Raw genomic sequence first — 20,456 nt, 5'->3', positions numbered from 1 at the left:
CCTTTAGAGTTGTATTTGACTGCAGGTGCAGAAGTTCAAATAATTCCACAAGCTTATATGCTTGTTTAGAGAGTAAACCTCCAGTATTGAATGACCTGATGTCAGTCTTTATAAGCTTCAAAGCAAATCGTTATGCCGTTACAACGGACATTGAAAGCCTTGATTATTGGACTTGATGCAGACGACCGTCACGTCACAAGATTAGTTTGGTTGTCAGATCCATACAATCCTAGCAATACCTTGCATACATACTGTTTTAAATCAGTGTTATTTGGAGCCATTTGTTCGCCATTCATACTTAACACAACAATTCTCAAGAATATGTCTACAGTAAAGCGTGACTTAACAAAACGGTTGCGTTCTTTAAACGCCGCCTTTCCTTCTTTATCTTGTTTATCATATTTTACAAAACAAATGTCAAAAGATTTATCTGTTGATAACATACTATCAAGTGCCCCTGCTAAAGAAACCTTGATGAACTTCTACAAATGTAGTAGGGAGTTATTCCAGATCTAAGGTACCAGATTACGAGAATTTTTGAGATATTGCTAGAACAGACAATGTTATAAATGAAGAAACAACGACAAAGGTACTTGGAATGCGATGGGATTTGGAGAATCATTTAAGAAGAAGTAAAATGATTAGTACTTCACATCCCTTGACCAAAAAAGAAATACTAAAACAGACTGCTTCAGTATACGACACTCTAGGAATATTGAACCCAGTCATCGTTAGGAGTAAACTTATTTTACAGTCGCTATGTCAGCGACAATTGGAGTGGGACGAGATATATCTGAAGATGTTACTGCAGAACTGACTCGCATAAAATCGGTTTGTGACCAAGGTATAACTACGGAAACCGCTTGAAACTATTTTCGGATAACAAAAAAACTGCACGTGTCAGTCACATATTCACATAAGCAAGTATAAAGGCCTAAGGGACATGCGCATTCACAATTGCCGGGAAGGAGAGTTCATTCGTTTTGGCAAAATACAGAGTTGCTAGTCAAGAAAATGACAATACCAAAACTAGAATTGATGGCAGCATTAATTGGTGCAGAAATTGCAGATCAGTTTATAAACAGCCTAGAATGTGAACGCGTGACACTCTGGAGTGATAGCCAAGTAGTTTTAAGCTGGCTTGTATATTCATAACAACCTGATGTTCTTGTGAAAAATAGAATCAAGCAAAGTGATAAATTGACAAGTACATTCAAGTGGCGATACTTTCTGACAGATTTGAGTCCGGCTGATTTACTATCTAGAGGAGTTACATTCAACAAGTTCCAAGATAACAAACTATGGATACAGGGACTGAAGTTTTCAACAGCAAAAAATACCAGTATTTAACGAATTATCTACTATGACACTGTCTTTTGTAAAAAATAAGAGCCCTATTGAAGTCCCCCAAGCTACAGTTAAGAATATGTTCCTGGTATCAAATGTAATGAAACCTTTATGACACATTGAACAAAAAATCCAATATCGTAAAACAACTAGACCTATACATTGATGAAAAGAATGTTATACGATGTGGCAGTTGTATTTTTAATGTGCCTATAGATGGTAACAGCAGGTTTTCTTTTCTGTTACCGAAAGATCACAGATTGACAGATTTCATTGTAACCTCTGCTCATAGAAACCAGTTACATTCCGGTTTTGGATTCCGCGTATACTTCAAAAAGTAATTCAATAATACACGGGGCGTCCGTGGCCGAGTGGTTAAGGTCGTTGACTTCAAACCACCTGCCCTTCACCTCTGTGGGTTCAAAGCCTCACAGGGATTTTGGATTCTTTCTTGTGGGGAAGCTATCCAGCTAGCTTACGGAACGTCGGTGGTTTTACTCAGGTATCCGTTCGTGCCTGAAATAATGCACGGAAGGGCACCTGAGGTCTTCCTCCACCAGTAAAGCTGGAACGTCGCGATTTGACCCATACTGTGTCGATGTGACGTAAAACCCAACACAAACAAACAATAATACACAAGTGTTTTATCTCCAAAAAAAATTACTGGCAAACCTTATCATGTCCCCAACGCCCAACCATTGCCAAAAGATAGAGTAAAGGGGAACCACTGTTTACAGTGACAAGTGTTCACTTTTCGGGAGCTTTAAATATATAATGTAAAGACGGTTCTATCGGAAAGGCATTTATTGGTTTATTTACATATGCACTAAAAATCATGATGTCAGATAATGCACCAGCTTACACCGCTTACATTTTGAAAAGAAGAGCGATTGTACAGACAATGGCATCACTTAAAAGTTCATACCGCCACGTGCCCCTTGGTATGGAGGCTGGTGGGAAAGGTTAATCGGATTGACTTAGCCATGTTTAAGGAAGTTACTGGGAAAATCACTTGTAAGCCTCGAAGTGCTACAGACGCTTATTACAGAAGTAGAGTGTAACCTTAATGACCGCCCCCCTTACATACGTATGGGATCCATTAGGTGAAGATCCACTAACACCATCCTATCTTCTTTACGGTCAAAGAAGTGGTCAATTTTAATTCAGTAACATTACAACATTTTAGGACCAGACAGAAAAAGGAATTTTTACACCCCTGAGGGAATACCATAAACTCAACAATAATCAAGACATATCCATAATAGGAGATGTTGTGCTTATACAAATCGATAATACCAGCAGAACGAAATAGCTTCTGGCAGTTATACATAAACGTATTTTTAGCGGAGATGGCTTGGTGAGAGATGTTAGAGTTCGAACCAGTATTGCCTGACTTTCCTACCCATTTCTACGCTGTATCCCATAGAGACGTCTAATAAACATTTATTGTTATAAACCGGTGCTCGCGATTGCAAATTCATACACTGATTGGCATTATAGTGAAGTTTTAAGAACAAGTGATTTTTTAAGAACAAGTGATTTGATACTCTGTAGACTTATACTTTTTTAAAGTTTTTAATTAATTTCGCAGCCCGGAGTATTAGATATTACGCGTATCATTATTAGACAATTGGACGTGTTATAGATTTTAGAACTATTACGGTACATATCATTTTATTGCGACGTGACTTGACGTCACTTTTGTTATGTTTTGTACATTTGAAATCTTCGGACTCAGACAGTTTGCAGTTAAAATATATCAATAAAGACAAGAAATAGACTTGATCTAGCATGTATAAATTATCTAAAGCTGAGGTAACATGGAAATGTATTATCTTTATTTATCTTTACTCTATGTTTTTCTTTCAAGTGAGAAAAAAAAGAAAAATATGCACTTGTGTTGGAATTAAAGTTTCAAACAAGTTTGCATTTGTGAAAAATGCTATGCCACCGCATAAATAGAAAACTAAATGATAGGATTAGAAGTTTATTATTTTGATTCTATAATATAAAACATGGTCATATTGCAGTAGTGTCAAAAGAATTCGGATGTCAATGTAATTTTCCAGCATGTCAAATGACTAACAGTTTGCAGATTTTTATTATGTCCACATACAAAAACCATGTATGATAATTGATTCAAAATAAAAGTATTCTCACTTGAAAAATATTAGATATCATTTGTATTTCATAGTTGTATTAAGCTTTGAAATACAGTTACAGTTATTTTTCTTAAATATTATTCTTTCACTTAAGCATTACCTGTCTCTATTACCTGTTTCTGGAAACATACACAAATCAAAAATTTTAAATCAGCATTACATACAAGGTGTGGACCATAATGTCCTTACAATAAGCTCAAAGTATTTCATAAATATCCATGCACAGCATGCTAGAGATCATAACCTAAAACGTTTTATAAATATTTCTGAAATGCAAAAATCTCTTTTGCTAGATGAAATGCCCTTTAAACAAACTCCATAAAAAAATTGCATAACATGTACACATGTATAAAAGACTATTAGATCACTATTTAGATATGATTTGGAGATAACCATGGCCTGGGGCAGGGCCCCTCTTGACTCTCAAGCTTAAATTTAAACAATCTTAATAGAATTTTTTCAGACAAAGTTTCATGCTAAATATCTGAGCTCAGCCCTTGTCGTTTTGAAGAAAAGGATTCTAAAATTTTACTTTATACATTTGAAAAATATTGGTAGAGGTCTACGCAAGACAATGCATTGTGCACAATATATGTGCTCTAGATCTTTTTGGTTTTTCTCTTAATCCATTATTTTTTCTTTGGGTTGTCATGGCAATCAGATTTCTGCATGGAATCAAATCCTTTAAACAACTTCGGAAGCCTTTTACCCAAGAAACAGTCCGGGCAAGAATGGTTGAAAAAATGTAAGTTTTACCAAAGGATTTGTTAAGGTCTCTTTAGAATCTATATAACAGATAAACACACATACACATACACACATGATCGCGTGCACATACACGCACACATACGCGTGCGCGTACATACACGTAAGTGAATCGCTATATGCAGCTGTTGCAATTGAATAAATCAAATGTACAAGCTTTCACTAGGTTTAAATAGTGAGAATATGTGTAGAAGACTAATGAATCAAACAACAATCTTATTAAAAAGGAAATGCCATTGGAATGTCGAAGAATAAAATTTTACACACCATCGAAATCTTTCCACGAAATAAAAAGAACCTGTACAGTTTTTCTTTTGTTTTAATTTTCTTCCTACACAAATTCAGAACTGAATTTTCCTCACTTGATAAACATTAAGATAATTTACAAAAAAGTATATAAATGATAATTTTTTTAACTTATAAGCTTTAGATAATTTACTGTTAGTGTTTTGTTTTGTCAAGGTATGCTTAAAAATAACGAACTAAAAGAGTATTCCATTTCTTTCTTTCAAATATAAGTAGAATGCCAACTTTCTGGAAGCATCTCTGAAATAGTGTTCGACTGGGGGAATTTTCCATTTTTATAAAAGAAATATAGGAAATACTGACTTTTGAACATAGATATTTGAATTAAAGCTAACAAAATATTTAAACAGTCCTCGGTTTATGCTCTTGTACGTTAAAAAATCAAGAAGGTTTTTAAATGATATTTGAAAGATATTGGGAAAGTGTGAGTTGGCCATTGCGACCCCAATATAGGTATGAATCTTTTATTACCCCCGCCGAAAGGCGGCGGGGGATATATTATTAGTCTCCGTCCGTCCGTCCATCCTTCCGTCCGTACATACCAGAGCTTCATTATGGGGTTTGGTCTATTGTGCTCGTAACAATAGATGTCTTTGATGTCATCCATTCCGTTTCTCTTGTGGGGTTATTTTCTGCATTGTGGGATTAAAAAGAACAAAAGAAATAACAAAAGAAAACCCCATAATGTGGTTCTGGTAAAAATGTCCGTCCTTCCATCCCACATTTTTGTCCGCAGCATATCTCAAAAAGTATTTGAAGTAACAACTTAAAACTTCATAGGTGGATATATCTCAATCAGGAGGTGTGCAGTGAACAAGAACGATAACTATACCCTTCATATTTTTAGTTATTGCCCTTTGTTTATTTCATACTTATTTTTTCTTCTGAGTGGAGCAAAACTCAAAACGTCTTTGAGTCAACATTAAACTTCATAGATGGGTATATCCTATTTGGGAGTAATGCTGTGCGCAAGAATGATAACTTTACCCTTTATAATTTTTGAGTTATAGCCCTTTCTTATTTTTCATACTTTTTGTCCGGAACATATCTCAAAAAGTATTTGAGGTATCAACTTGAAACTTCATAGGTGGGAGGAGTGCAGCACACAAGAATGATAACCTACCCTGCATCATTTTTTTGTTTTTGCCCTATGCTATTTTCAGCCATCAGTATAAACATAGGTTTCAAATCTGTACTCACTTCAGCCATCAGTTTTCATGAACAAAATTGAATTATTCTGCTCTACTTAATATACATTCTTCCAATGAGCAAACACATTCGGCGGGAGATGGCCATGTTAATGTGGCTCTTGTTCGATATAGGCAATCATCCTATGAAGTTTGAACACTGTTAGCCAAATGGAACTTGTGTTATGCTCCAAAACACCACAATTTTCAGTGTTAAGGTCATTGTGACCCTGACCTTTGGCCTTATGACCATTAAATCAATAGGGGTCATGTATTGGACATGGCTGTTCATCCTATAAATTTTACAGCTGTATGTTGATTAATACTTAAGTAATTGAGCGAAAACAGCTTTTAGTTTTAAGGTTATAGTGACCGTTACCTTTGACCTTGTGACCCAAAAATTAATAGTGGTCTTCTACTCAATATTGACAATCATCCTTCATGTGTTAAGTTTGAACAATGTGGGCTAAATGGAACTCAAGTTATGCTCCAGAAACCTTCATCCTTTGAATAAAGATCATTGTGACCCTGACCTTTTGCCTTAGGACCCTAAAATCAAAAGGGGTCATGTATTGGACATGGCTGTTCATCCTTTAAAATTATACAGCTGTAGGTTGATTGATACTCAAGTAATTGAACGGAAACTGTTTTCAGTTTTAAGGTAAGTGCCTTGACCTTTGCCCTTAGGACCCGAAAACAAATAGTCTTCTACTTAATATGGACAATCATCCTATGAAGTTTGACTATTATGGGCCAAATGGGACTTAAGTTATGATCCGAAAACCAAATTGCTAACGGACGGACCGACGCCAGCGATGACGTCATATCCTACCATTGCTAGGTCTTGACCTTAAAAAGTGACCAAGACCTTGACCCAAGTAACAAAAGTTAGTAGACCATCAAAGGTATGTGCTCTAATATTAAAGACATCGGTTAATGAATCAAGACTTAAAATTATATCCAAAAGTGTTACAAGCATTATCAAGTATTATTTGGAAAGCAAGGATCAAATAAATGTATTTTACTGAAAAATAATTCAAAAAGTTAGTAATCTAGAGTTATGGTTCTTTGACATTGCATTTCCTCTTACCTTGTGAACTGTCAAGAGATATGTTTGATATTTAAGAAGGTACCCTCCGGGCAAGCCTTTATTGATATTCTTAAATATCATAAATATTGATTATTACCAAGTTGAACAAGGTAGAATTTTTGGTTTTTTACACTGCATTTCCTTTCAATGATTTTTATCACTGCGAATTTTTAATACGTTCCTTCAATACTTTTCAAGCTAATTTCTGGACAAACATTATTATTTAAAGTGTATAGGTCTTCAATTGGGCACATTTCAAATATTTATGAAAATTATATAAAAGAATCATTTGGACAAACTACAAAAAGCTTTTTGAAAACAATGTATATATAGTTCAAATATTGACAACATATATATATTGTTGTGTTTATGTTGTCAATATCTGATTGGTGAAAGTATAAAACAGTTAAAATACTTACATGAACAAGAATCATTCAGAAGAGCACGCTGTTCCATTCGTCTTATTCTTCCTTCAAAAATAAAAAAAAATGTTAAAGCTGAGTTACGAAAAAACAAAACTTTAAAAAACAAAAATATGTTTTAATAAAACCGTTATTGTAGAATTGTTCACCTCTACATTTCAGCCAGCATACGTTTGGAGAATATTTTATTTTTATTTTATTTTTGGTGCATTTTCAATATGAACGTTATCAATAATTTCAATAAAAGTGTTGTACTTAGATTGCTTTCTAAACATTTCTTGCTTGGAATTTCTCCAGTCAAAAATCCACTTCTTTCTTGCTTTTCCGCTTAACCATTCTGATTTTACAAATAAGTTTCTTTTCTAAAAAGTCACTCCAATGTTTGCAACACTTACTTGTAAACTCACAGATGCCGGCAATAATTCCACAGATGCCAACAATCAAGCAATTCCCCCTTAAATACAATTTTAGGTAAATTCAGTTTGGTTGTATTTTTATTTTAAGGAAAAACACAGAGATGAATATTTAGAAATTTAATATATGTATACAAATGTACATGATTTTTTATAAATATAAGCTACAAAACATCTCAGCTTGGCAAAAAGAAATTGTCTTATGCTTAAAAGTAATGGTAATGTACTGCATAATTGCCCAAAATCAAGTAATGGTACTGGTACTGATAATGCACCAAACCCCAAAATAATGGTAATGGAATGCATTCATTTTGCCAAGTAATGACCCCAACCCTGCCTTTATAACAGTACTAATTTAGATGACTAATGGCTATTTTTCTCTTAACAAAATATAAACCATGAACACAAAAATGAATCGGTAATTGTATACAACTGACAGTACAGAATTCTTTACTCCAAACTTTACAGACTAATGTGTAACAATGAAATCTTTGTTAATTTTTTTTGTTACATTTACCCACATTATCAATATCTTTAAATTGATGATTTGTAAAGCAAGTATATTTAACATCTTGATGATCTATACAAAATTTTAGGATATACCAGACTGATGTTCTGCTCATACTTGGTTGGAAACCAAATTCTGGCGGTCGGCTTCTTGATGGTGCTATGATAATAAACAGAGGACATGATGAAATAATAAATTATATTCGTAACCTTTCAGGGTATACAAGACTAATGTCCTGTTCATACTTGGAAGCCAAATTCTTTACATTTATTATTCTAAGATTAACAAGAATGTGAAAGAGTGATGCAATAAAAGAGTTTTAAAATCTTACATTCTATAATAAAGAGCAGAGGAAAGGATGAAATGTGATATATATGTTTAAAACAAAACAAAATATTGCTGGAGTTGAAAATTAACAAAAAGGGTTTCATTTTCGTGCAATACAAACCGGACAAACGTTATACATACAATTGTACTAAAACAATACTATTAGCAAACATTAAGAGTCTATTTAGATAGAAAACATACTGTAGAATGTGAATGAGTAAGTGTAAATAAACATTTAACTTTGGCAATTTATAAAGCATTATTTATTTCCGATATAAATTTCATTGACGTGTTTCCATATCTAACGTTAGGAATTTAACATTAAATTGTGTTTATTTTCAAACCTACCCGTTGCCTATTATCATACACGTTATTTAGTCTAAAACTAGATAAGAGAGTTGATATACTTTGTACCTCGTAATCGTAATTTGTGTCAAAACCGGCTACACCAGTTGACGGAATGCTATGTGTGGCTCGACAGTTGGGACATCCGATGTCGTTTGAAGAACTGGTCAAGTTATAAATAAAATTACAAGAATAATATTATTCAATATGTTGTAGCACATTTCGTTACATAAAACCTATATGTGTGCATCCAATAGCATAACTGAAACCATATTTTAAGAATTCACTGTTGATAATTATAATAATTGACACAAATAAAATGTTTTAATAAAGCTGGCGAGGATAAAAAGAATTCACTATTTTAATGACAATGACCATATTGATTCAAAAATGTTTTAATTAATATCATATAAAATATTAATAGACTTCACATTTCAATATAAACGCCTAAATGTAACCAACGATAGTTTATATTTTGAGAAATAACGTAAAGGTACAATACGAGATCATCTTTAAATACTTATTGATTGTATCTCTCCTTGGCGTGCTTGGCATATATTCGCAAGAATGATTTTTCCTATAACTTATGATTTAAATTTAAGGATTGTATTTTGACGTACTTGGCATACATTCACGAGAATTGTTTTTCCTGTAACTTATTATTCAAATTTAAGCATGGTATAATTGACACATTGAAAGCACTATACGGCGTATTTTAAATTATGGAAAACAACAGATAAGGAAATGTTTGAAGCAATAAAAATATATATCTTTCGTGTAATGGATCTTCCCATCCTTGTATTTGAAATAGTACAGTCGAAATTTAAATTTTTTCAAGTACCAACATTTTTGTGCTAAGAGTGGTGTTTGCTTCATAACCTCTGATGCCCTTTCAAAATTCCATTTTATTGAGTTCCGCCCATTGTTTGCTCGTTTAGGGCAAACGCATTTTTTTACTTGGTGACCATAAGCCGCTTTTCATTGAATTTCACATTGAAGGTTCCATGAAAACCGCCATATGAACACATCCGCGGATGTTTCAAAATTCAAAATTGTACTACTTCATGTTAAATATTGAATTCTGCTGAAGCCGGTGCTAATGGGCGTGGACGGTAATTTGCACTTTACAGTACCGTCCATGAACAGGCTCAATCAAACCGAGCCTGCAACATTTTCAATTTTGCCGTGTTGGGCTTTCTTTGGGATATTTATTTTCTCTATTTTACCACCACATCGGCTTTGTTTGTGCCATGTGGGGGCTGTAAAAAGTCGTCCCGTACATTCAAACAGAGATGCTATATACCTGATCCTTAAATATCGTTCAGCACGACATTATTGTTGGGTTTGTGGTAATTTAGTTCGTTCTATACGGCTATTTCCTTGTTTGTTCCAGTATTCCTCACTTTAATACTGTTGAATCATCCTTAGGATATGTGGCCTGCTTTTTAACTTTGTCCTTTGACGTATTATCTGTGATATGCAGATATGTTGGGATGTGTGAGCTGGTGCATTGTCATGCAAGAGCAGAACGCCTTGAGTCAGTTTGCTCCTCCTTTAACTCGCGATTTCTTGACGCAGACGTATCAACCCGTCCGCATAGTACGTACCGTTTATGGTACGACCTTGCTCAAGTTAGTCAATCATGATTATCCACTGACTATCCAAAATTGAAGTCATCATCTTCCTTGTTGATGGCACTCTTTTGAATTTCTTCCGAAGGAGTGAGCCAGGGTGCTTCCACTGCATGCTCTGTTGTTTTTTATTCCGGATCGAAGTGATGGACCCATGTTTCATACTTAAAATAGATAAATACAGAATCCCTAAAGAAACCCCAACACGGCAAAATTGAAAATGTTGCAGGCTCGGTTTGATTAGTTATGATCCGGTAGATAACATCAGGTTCATCCTCGTAGCGAGACAAAACATATCTTGAAATGTCAAGCCTGGTAAGTTTCTGGTCAAGTCAACTTCCTGGGGACACATCTAACGGAAACTTTTGACATGTCATAGACATCGGTCAGAATTGCCTGAACTGAATCAAAGATATACCCACTTCCCTAGCATTGCTTCGCAGGTCTAGCCTTCAGTCGCACACGAGCAGATCGTGAACAGTTTCGGTAGTTTCATCGTTGGTGGCCTCTTTTGGCCGCCCAGGCCGCTCGTCATCTCCATTGCTTTCCCTGTCCCTCTTAAATTCAGTGTATCCATGAAGTCTTTATTGATTTTCTTGGGGGACATCCCTTTCTAACAGAGGTACTTAATGACGGTTCGGATTTCAACTTTCTCCATTTGGTCTAAATGACACACCCCTCTACTGATCAAAGTGGATTTTATGTTACTTAATCTGTGTAAAACCGCGTGTAACTCGGTCAATAATCCTCAATTGGATATCGGTATCGACGTATCGTGTAAAAATGTCAGTGTAGTGGCTAGAAGTATATCGGGCCGAACATTTTTTAATCATACCTCGTATGTATCAATTATTGATTGCTCCCAAATAAACATTTTATTTCCTTCAAATAGCAAATGTGTTGTTAGAGACTTCTCATTCATTGTATTTACAGTTTTTTCTTTTTCAAAATTGATGTCAGGCTAAAAAAAAACACTTAGCTCCTAATCGATATCAGCTTCTTTGAATAGGTCAAGTGCCGGACAGCACAAAATTGCGTCTTAAGTTATCTAATGCAAATACGACCCTATAATTACACTAAATTTTATTGTTCAAAAGCTGTCTCCGCTCCATTGCATTTAACATTTAAATGACTTACAAGCTATTCTGTCTCCTTTGTTTGAACTGAATAATTTCAGTCAGTGAGAAGAACGAACCCTATTTCAGTTATATAAATAAATTAATTGACGGACTAGAAATTCGTGTTCTTCGCTATGTCGCGCAATTCTCTCTCTATCATGCCATTCCAATACAATATTTATGATATTAAACATGCCAAACATAAGAAAAATATGATAGATAAGTTAGGTTTCGTACCGCTTAGCAGATTTATATATTTTGCTTAACGGATTTATTGTATACAAGATCATTTATTCTGTGTATCTATATATATAGAACTGACGAAAGTTTTGTTTGATTAGTAATAAAATCTACGTAATAGACCACATCTGTGTTTACTTTTCCTTAACATCTTAAGCTTTTTATAACGCATTATATATTATTGTTTTTAAACGAGTTGGATATTGTACACTTATCTTTTAACACATTCTGATTATACCTCGGTTGTCGATCAACTTTTCCTTGATAACTTCTCAGTAAAAACCTGTTTCTCTGCAAACGACCGACTACAAATCAGACATAATTTTTAAATCAGCGATCATAAATCAACTGACACACAGTAATGCCGTCTCGCTAACATTATTTTCCCCGCCGAAAAAGAGGCTGAGAAAATGGAAATAATCGCTGTCATTCCGTCTGTCCGTCTCACATTTTGTTACGACTTTGAACTTGGAACTTCAAAGTTGGATAATAATTATTGAAGGGAATGCCGGCACGTTATAGTTCTACTCAGGCCAGTGCTAGCGGGCGTGGGGGTGTTGCACTTATTCATGATCCCTCATGTACAGACTCAATCAAATAGAATAGTGACAAATAGAATCCCTAAAGCAAGTCCAACACGACAAAATTGAAAATGTTGCAGGCTCGGTTTGATTGAGCCTGTTCATGGACGGTACTGAAAAGTGCAATTAACCGTCCCCGCTCCATAGCACCGGCATAAGCTGAATTCAACATTTACCACGAAACTGGTGAAATTTTGAAATTAGAAACATCCGCAGATGTGTTCATACGGCGGTTATCATGGAACCTTCAATGTGACACTTCTGTGCCATTCCATGAAAAGCGGCGTATGGTCCCAAGTAAAAGAATGTGTGTGCCCTTAACGAGAAAACAATGGGCGGAACTAAATAAAATGGAATTTCGAAATGGGATCCGAGGTTATGTAGCCTGCATATTACATATAAGACATCAAAAGACAAATTTAAAAAGCAGGTATCATATCCTAAGGGTAATTAATTATACAGTATTCAAGCAGGAATACTGGAACAACCCAAGTTAAAAAGGCCAAAAAGAAGAAACAAAATTTGTGTTTTCTATTACCCGTAGCTCTTAAGAGAAATCAGCTTGAAATTACTTCGATGAATAACTGTTATATCCAGAGATACTGCCCTTTCATGTTTTTATGACTGTCAGTATGTTCAAATTGACCTTTCTCTTCTTATAACTTTTCTCCTATTTGGTGAGGGGAATTTGGCTGTCTGTGACTGTGGTTTAATTATTCTTCTATTGTTATTGTTGAAAAAATCAGCTAATCATTTTTGTGATTTTATACTCAAGAACAAAGATACTTTCGGAATGAAAAAATAAATTTTAACAACGTCGTGTACGTAGGATGTTAATACCTACAACCAACATATCAGTAATCCCTGCATATACCAATCTTTTCCAAAATAACCCAATTAGTTTGTAAATATCAGGTTCATGCGATAAATATTTATATTATATAGTGCCGGGTTAACTAACATAGATTTGTTTTAAAGATAATGAGCTATTCTAGTGTGGTTGAAGAAATAACATAACCAATATCTTATCGACAAGAGTATGTTAGTAATAACATGAATGTTACGGTAAAAGGGAGTTTCATTTAGAAATGTTATGTGGAGGTAACGTTAACGTTGAGATCGACATTACATCTTCTTGAAGCCTTGACAATAAACATTCTAAAGAAGAAACCTGGTTGTAATGTTGTTAAAATATTCGTCGTAAAGATTTGAATTATGTTTTATAAGCTGCCTCAATTATATTCTTCACGATAATAAATTCGCAAATGAAATACATCATTCATTTAACGGTGATAAATTAATTAGCAAGTAATATATATTTTAAAGTTATTAGAAGTGGTTACATGAACATTTGGTTATATCGTCTTTATAAAAGAATATTATTCACAACAATAATACCAGAAGCATTGTTTCAAATAAACAGTTTTTTTTAGTAAATAAGGTTTCAGACAAGTATAATTGTTAGCAAATTTTATAAAAGATCTAAACTTTGACACCAGACTTTCACACAAGCAACTGCTATTCAACTGTCGTTGTAAATTAAAATGTCAACCTAGTAAATGGTAACGGAAGCGCTGTGTAGATCTATACGAAGATTATATTAGGGTGAATTCCGTCTGTCTTCAATGTATTGAATGAGCTGAAGAAAACGGTATCTAGCGATATTTATGTAAGAAATATTGCGAACTTCGTTGGAAAATAACATCGAGTTCCTTACTTGGGGATCTTTTAATAATAAAACAGCTTCCGTAATAAATTTGAAAATCCGGAATTTTCATAAAATCAGCTACCCTTTCTACAGTAATTAGAAAATAATTCACGAGATCAGTAAATTATGGATTTAGCGTAAAAAGTCACAGGCCTTCTTTTTTCAAATACCCTTGAAATGAGGGCTGGTGAGAAATTCAAGGCTGCGGCTGTATCTAAAATGAAAAGTAGCTAGTAAGATTTTCCTGCATATCAGTTGAACATAAACCAGATCTCTTTCACAAACATTAACTTTAGGATAACTTGATAGTCAGGTGTTATGTATTTTATTTACGACGGTTTTTAAATATGAATGCATTTAAACACTTAGAATTTGTTTCTCCAAAGGTTCCACTGATTTATTTTTGTATTTTCGTCCCTCTTAGTCTCCGGATCAAATCTGTAAATGCAATTTCATAGTGTCCTTTCAGAACCGATGTGTTTGCGCTGAATATTTTTTTAAGTTTTGAAAACAAAAAAAGCACAAAGGGCAATGTCAGGTGAATGCGGAGGATGGGTAGCGAAACGACTTCTTCTGCTTCAGAATCTTTTGCACTGTGGACGCCATGTGCGAAGGCGTTGTCATGCAGTAATCTGACATAGACCAATCTTGTTGCGAGTCTTTGTTGTCGAAAGTATTTGTTTAGTTTTGCCTCCTTACATTTCGCATAAACACATTTGCCTTTAGGAACAGTAACCTGAATAGGGACTCTGACTTGTAAGAAAATGGCATACATTACCTTCTTTAAACTGATGATTTTGTTTGCAATACATGCTCTTTTGGGAGACTTTGTAGTCCAAATCTTGTTTTTGTGTTTTCGTTTGGGCCCATAAAACTGATCCCATGTGTCGACATTTGCAAAAGACCGTGCAATGTAATTTGATACTGTTTAAGCAAAACCTTAGAGCATTGCACGCGAGCCTCATTCTGCTTATCTGTCAGCAAATGAGGAATCTATCTAGAACAGTTCTTTTACATTTTCAAATCACGTGTGAGAATGGAATGAACTGCTCTTAAAGAGAAGAGATGTTAACAATTCTTTGCCTGTTGATGTATCTTAAATGCGTTTCATTATGAAACTATTTCTTTCACTTAAGCATCCATCTTGACAAGCATTGGGTGCATCTACAGACGAAATTAACAAAGAATTAAATTTATTAAATCAACGAATAACTGTCGAAAAAGACATTTCATTTTGTAAAAAAAACAGAAAAAATTTCATAAAAAATTTCATTATAACCGACGTTTGAACACATCTGCGGACGTTGTTAAGGTTGTTCAGTCAAGTTGTTTAAAAATTTGTCAAAGTTGTGTTTGACCTTATATATAGAGATCTAGAATTAAAGCTGAATTTATAATGTCTTGGGATAAATAGAGAAAATAAGAATCTCTAAAGAAAGCCAAACACGGCAATATTGAAAATTTTGCAAGCTCGGTATGATGGAGCCTGTTCACGGACAAGTGCAAAATAAGTCTGTTTTGTTACAATCTTTAGATTTAAATGAAGTATGGTTTTATAAGGGTCTCTGAGATTTTAAATATATTTTAACGCTTATAAAACAAAGAGTAACAGGTAATTTTATACTAAACTGGTTTACAGAATTAAGGAAGAAGTTGTATTATTTTGTAACTTTGAAATTAAACATGTCATTAGTAAATATTGAAACGTTTTGGATATATGAATTACATTTCATAAAATCTTCAAATACATTAAGAACTAGCACATGGCATAAACCTGAAAGAAAATGTAATATTTTCACTAAATAAGCATATAAATTTCAATTTTATTGGAATGTACTTATGAGAAAATTGCAACCAAATCATTTAGTAATTGTAAATGAAAATTGAGTATCGGGTGTATCTTTAAAATTGCACAAATTGTACAAAACTTTATTGCTATAACAATGAATTGTATACAACTGGATAAAGATCCTTAGATTGTCTTTTATTAACAGTTTAAAACAGCAATGTGTGTTTATGTTAACGAATATCAAATGATAAAATTGTTAATAAACAACTTGATAAGGATCTAATAAAGTGTCTAAATTTTTGTCTTCTGCCTTTGAGTACTTTTAAAAGTCAGTAGGTTTCCTTTTATATGTGCATTTACAATAGCATTTCAGTCGTTTATCTATTTTATTTATTGATTGTAATCATAGCAACTTGGCGGGAAATTTTTTATTTACATCGTCACATCTCAAGGATTATTTTAGGGCTCTGAAAAATTGGTTAAATTTTAACCTTTCTGAACTAGTCAATGGTAGCCTTGCTCTGCTGACTATTCAAAGGTGGTGTCCCTATGTGTTCCTAAAGATGCATGACATGTGCTTTTTTAATTGAGGTTACACCTGTTGTGTTCAAGTGTGTTATTTGTCGCCATCACTAGTATCCCTTGGCCTAAGGTTTTGATAATTACTTGCAACTAGCCACCGAACACATCCTGTTCCTGCTCCATGGCACTCCGATCTCCTTTTCTCTTTCATCCTTGTCCATGTCTTTTAAATGAATACTTTCTTAAGATTTTCTTGAGTTTCCAAAATGGTCCTTACTTAACTGTTTGCTTTGCGACGTTTCGTCTTAGCTTTATCCTTGTGCCCTCTCCTACGTTTGTACGATGTATTGCTTGATTCCTAGTCGGCGGTTCTTTGTTGCCAGAGATTTTATGCGTTCATAAGGTGCCGTTTGATTTTGTCTATATATGTTCTGATAATTGTCAAGACAAAATGAAATAGTGAATATTGTGTTACAGTTTCAAAAGCACCAAAATGTAAATTGTGTTTAAGTAACCTTATATTTTTTAACAAAAACCTTCTTAAAGCCCTCTTGTTGCAGGTTTTACTGTTACAAATACGCACTCAAATGTCGTAATTTATTGTTTGGTTTTATTAACCTGTCAATTACATACTGATTACACGGTCGATGCACACAGTATATTAATCTTCGGTAGATGTTCGGTAAGTTCCGTGAGATGTAAGCTGTACGATAGAATTTAATTTAATTTGTATCTCTAAACTAAGTGTACTCAGCGTTATAGCGCAATAGGGTAAATCATGAGTTTATAATCTAAGTGCCACACGTGTATTAAGTTCGAGGCCGCGTTGGTCCATGTTTTTTTCTTATCATAACTTTCAACAGTATTGAATCTATATATGATTATTTTATGTTGTTCGTTTTTTATTATGTTGAACTTAATTTTGTAATGTATATACTCTATTTAAATAACATGTTTTTTTTTAAGAATTCATGTTTAAAAAAAAAAACGGATTAAAATCAATAAACGTCTTTTCAATGCCGTAAATCACACTACAAATCTGTTCCATTAAAATACTGCAAAAATAAAGAAAGAGTACTAAAACAATGGCGATAGTAAGGTTCGAACCACAGACCTCTCAATTATCAGGCATTCTCTTTACCGACTGTCCTATTGTGAATTAACGAAAACTTTCACATTAAGCTGGCGTGACTTTCAATCCATGACTAATATACTCCACATTTATTCTCGTAAACTACACGGACCAAACCGAAGTGGGATCGAATATTTAAACGAGTCCTATAATGTATTCATAATTGACAGGTCAATAAAATCAGACTATACTTGTGGCATAGTGGTATATTTAAGTATGTTATGTTTTTTATTGTCAAAATATAACTTCTTAGTATTTTCTGTATGATCAACATTGTAAATGTTTTTTGATACCGTGCGTAGTTTGATAAGAAGAGATGTCTTTATTTATTTATTATTATTGTCATTACCGTTATTATTATTATACTACCGACTTTTTCAGTGTAATAAATCTGCATTTTAATATCTAATTGATAAACTTTGCTTCAGACAGTGTTACACTACCGTTATTGAACAGATTGAATCAAGACAAGGCTGTAACTGTTTCAACTTGACCATTTCGGATACTAGTATTCTTTTAGAGTTGCGTACTTTTCATATTCGAGCTTTGTAATATGGTTGCAACAAATAAAATTGATGTGATGGCTGCCTGAGCGTCAATGATAGGTTCTTTTACACTTGTTCAAGTTCCTTCTATCATCGTGTCTCTTCAGATATATTCTTGTCATTTCAGTTAAGCTCTGAATAGTGTTTCAGCAGTCAATGAGGCGTGGTCACCCCCTTGAAAATTCCATCCACAAAATACATCGAAACATATGGTATGACTTTGTCTTGGAGACTCGAAGAGTTTTTGTCATGAGCGTAGAGTATTATAAATCTGTCACCTTTCCTAACTATGCGGGGAGCCAAATTGTCCTATTCTGTCAACATTTTGGTACAGAGAGAGATGAGTGTATGTATCAACAAAATATCGATTGTTCCCAAATAAACATTTCATTCCCTTCAAATAGCTAATGTATACTTTACAAAATAAGTTTTATGTATCAACAAAATATCGATTGTTTCATTTCCTTCAAATAGCAAATGTGTAAGAGACTTCAAATCTTTACAAAATTGGTTTTCTCAAAATGGATATTAGGTTAAAAACACTTAGCTCCTAATCGATGTCAGCTTCTTTGAACAGGGGTTGGTAAAAACTCAAGTGTCGGAGGAACAAAGTTGAAAAGTTATTTTTATGCAGTTTCGGCCTTACAATAACACAACATTTTATTGTGAAAAGATGTCTCCAAAGATAAACCCTATTGTATGGAACATTTAAATGGATTGCAACCTTTTTTTTCTGTCTCCCTCGTCGGTGGAGGCTCAGTATTCGTTTGAACTGAATAGTTTAAAAGTCAACGAGATGAACGAACCATCTTTTAGTTATATACATGGATTGATTGACGCACTAGATATTCATGTTCTTTACTCTGTCCCATTCTCTATCTTGCTCGCTCAATACAACATTTGTCATATTAAACGTGACAAACATATTTGCAGCAAATAATGCATAAAATATAATGGAAAGATGTATAATTACTTTATATTGTCAGGCGTTGTGTTATATTATAGATAAGTCAGGTTTCAAACCGCATAGCGGATTTATATATTTTGCTATAGTTAAACGGATTTATTGTTTACAAAATCAACTTATCTTTTGTTTGTTCTATGTGTCTAGTTTTAGAATTGACGAACGTTTTGTTTGCTTAGTAATAAAATCTACTTAATAGACCACAACTGTGTTTAACTTTCCTTTACAGATCTTAAACATTTTGTAACGCAATATATCTTTCGCTTTAATTATCGTTTTTAAAGTTGAATTATTTACAATCTTTGAACAAATTTTGATCTTACCTTTGCGGTCGATCCACTTAGAAAAATTTGTCTTGATTACTTATCAGTAAATACCAGTTTATCTGCAAGTGACCGACTACAAATCAGACATGATTCTTAAATCAGCGATGTGAGACAAATGATCATAAGCTTAACTTTCGAGTCAACTGACAAGGAGTTATGGCGCTTCGCCGAAAATGGAAAAAGTCGCTATCGTTTCCTCTGTCCTCATTTTTTGTTTAAACTTAACTCAAAATATATATGAATATGAACTTAAAACTTCAAATATGGATAACAATCATTGCAAAACAATACTTCTTTCCCTTATTTCTTTTCAATTACTACCTTTTAATATGATTCACAATTGATGTCCGTAGTAACTCGAAAAGTACATTTTTAAAAATGTTTATATTCATGTTTTAAGTTTTTCCATAAATATATTTAGATTTAGATCTCAAATACTAAGAAAGGTATGCTCTGGATAAACTTAAAGCATGAAAAATGCAAATGGCAATTACTCAAAACTTTATGCATTGTACTCCTCCTTAATGAGACATTTTCAGATCAAAAGGTTCAAGATGATATATATATATATATAGCAACTTGAATTCTTAATAAGATAGAGTCAAGACTACACAATAATGACAGCCTTGTACTTCATTCTTTCAATATTAATGCCCTTTACTTCTTTCCTTGCAAAGTTTTGTAAGAGTCCTAAATTATAAGGTACATGAGATATCAACTTGAAACTTTTGATATACTCTATCAACGTTTAAGATATATAAATTAGAAACTCCATTGCCAGTAGGTTTTTGTTATATCAACTTGACAGTCTATATAGATGAATTGATCTTATTTAAGTCGCATTACCTAATTCAAAAAAATGTATGTCGTTATTTTTTAAATTCTTAATCAACTTAATATTTCAGATATCAACTTGAAATATCATCAAGTTAAATGATCTAAAAGAAGATAAGTGAAGTTTTTGAAGAATTCAAACTTGACACATCATTCTCCTGAAGTTACTGCCCTCTATTTTTGCATATTTTTGG

General features: G+C 33.6%; 1 long non-coding RNA gene across 1 annotated transcript in view; it reads right to left on the bottom strand.

Moving 5' to 3' along the window:
* The window catches only part of LOC132741234 (uncharacterized), a 34,426-nt gene that overhangs the window by 13,143 nt on the left and 827 nt on the right, over positions 1–20,456 (bottom strand). The window contains exons 2-5 of the long non-coding RNA XR_009627257.1: positions 8,942–9,035; positions 8,296–8,359; positions 7,675–7,733; positions 7,277–7,327 (exon numbers count right to left, since the gene is read on the bottom strand). This is a non-coding gene — a long non-coding RNA (uncharacterized LOC132741234). The remainder of the gene's footprint in view (positions 1–7,276; positions 7,328–7,674; positions 7,734–8,295; positions 8,360–8,941; positions 9,036–20,456) is intronic.

Source organism: Ruditapes philippinarum, unplaced genomic scaffold, assembly GCF_026571515.1.
Source record: "Ruditapes philippinarum isolate M1 unplaced genomic scaffold, ASM2657151v2 ctg255_1_1_1_1, whole genome shotgun sequence".
Taxonomy (NCBI): domain Eukaryota; kingdom Metazoa; phylum Mollusca; class Bivalvia; order Venerida; family Veneridae; genus Ruditapes; species Ruditapes philippinarum.
This window is presented reverse-complemented; position numbering and strand designations above follow the sequence as displayed.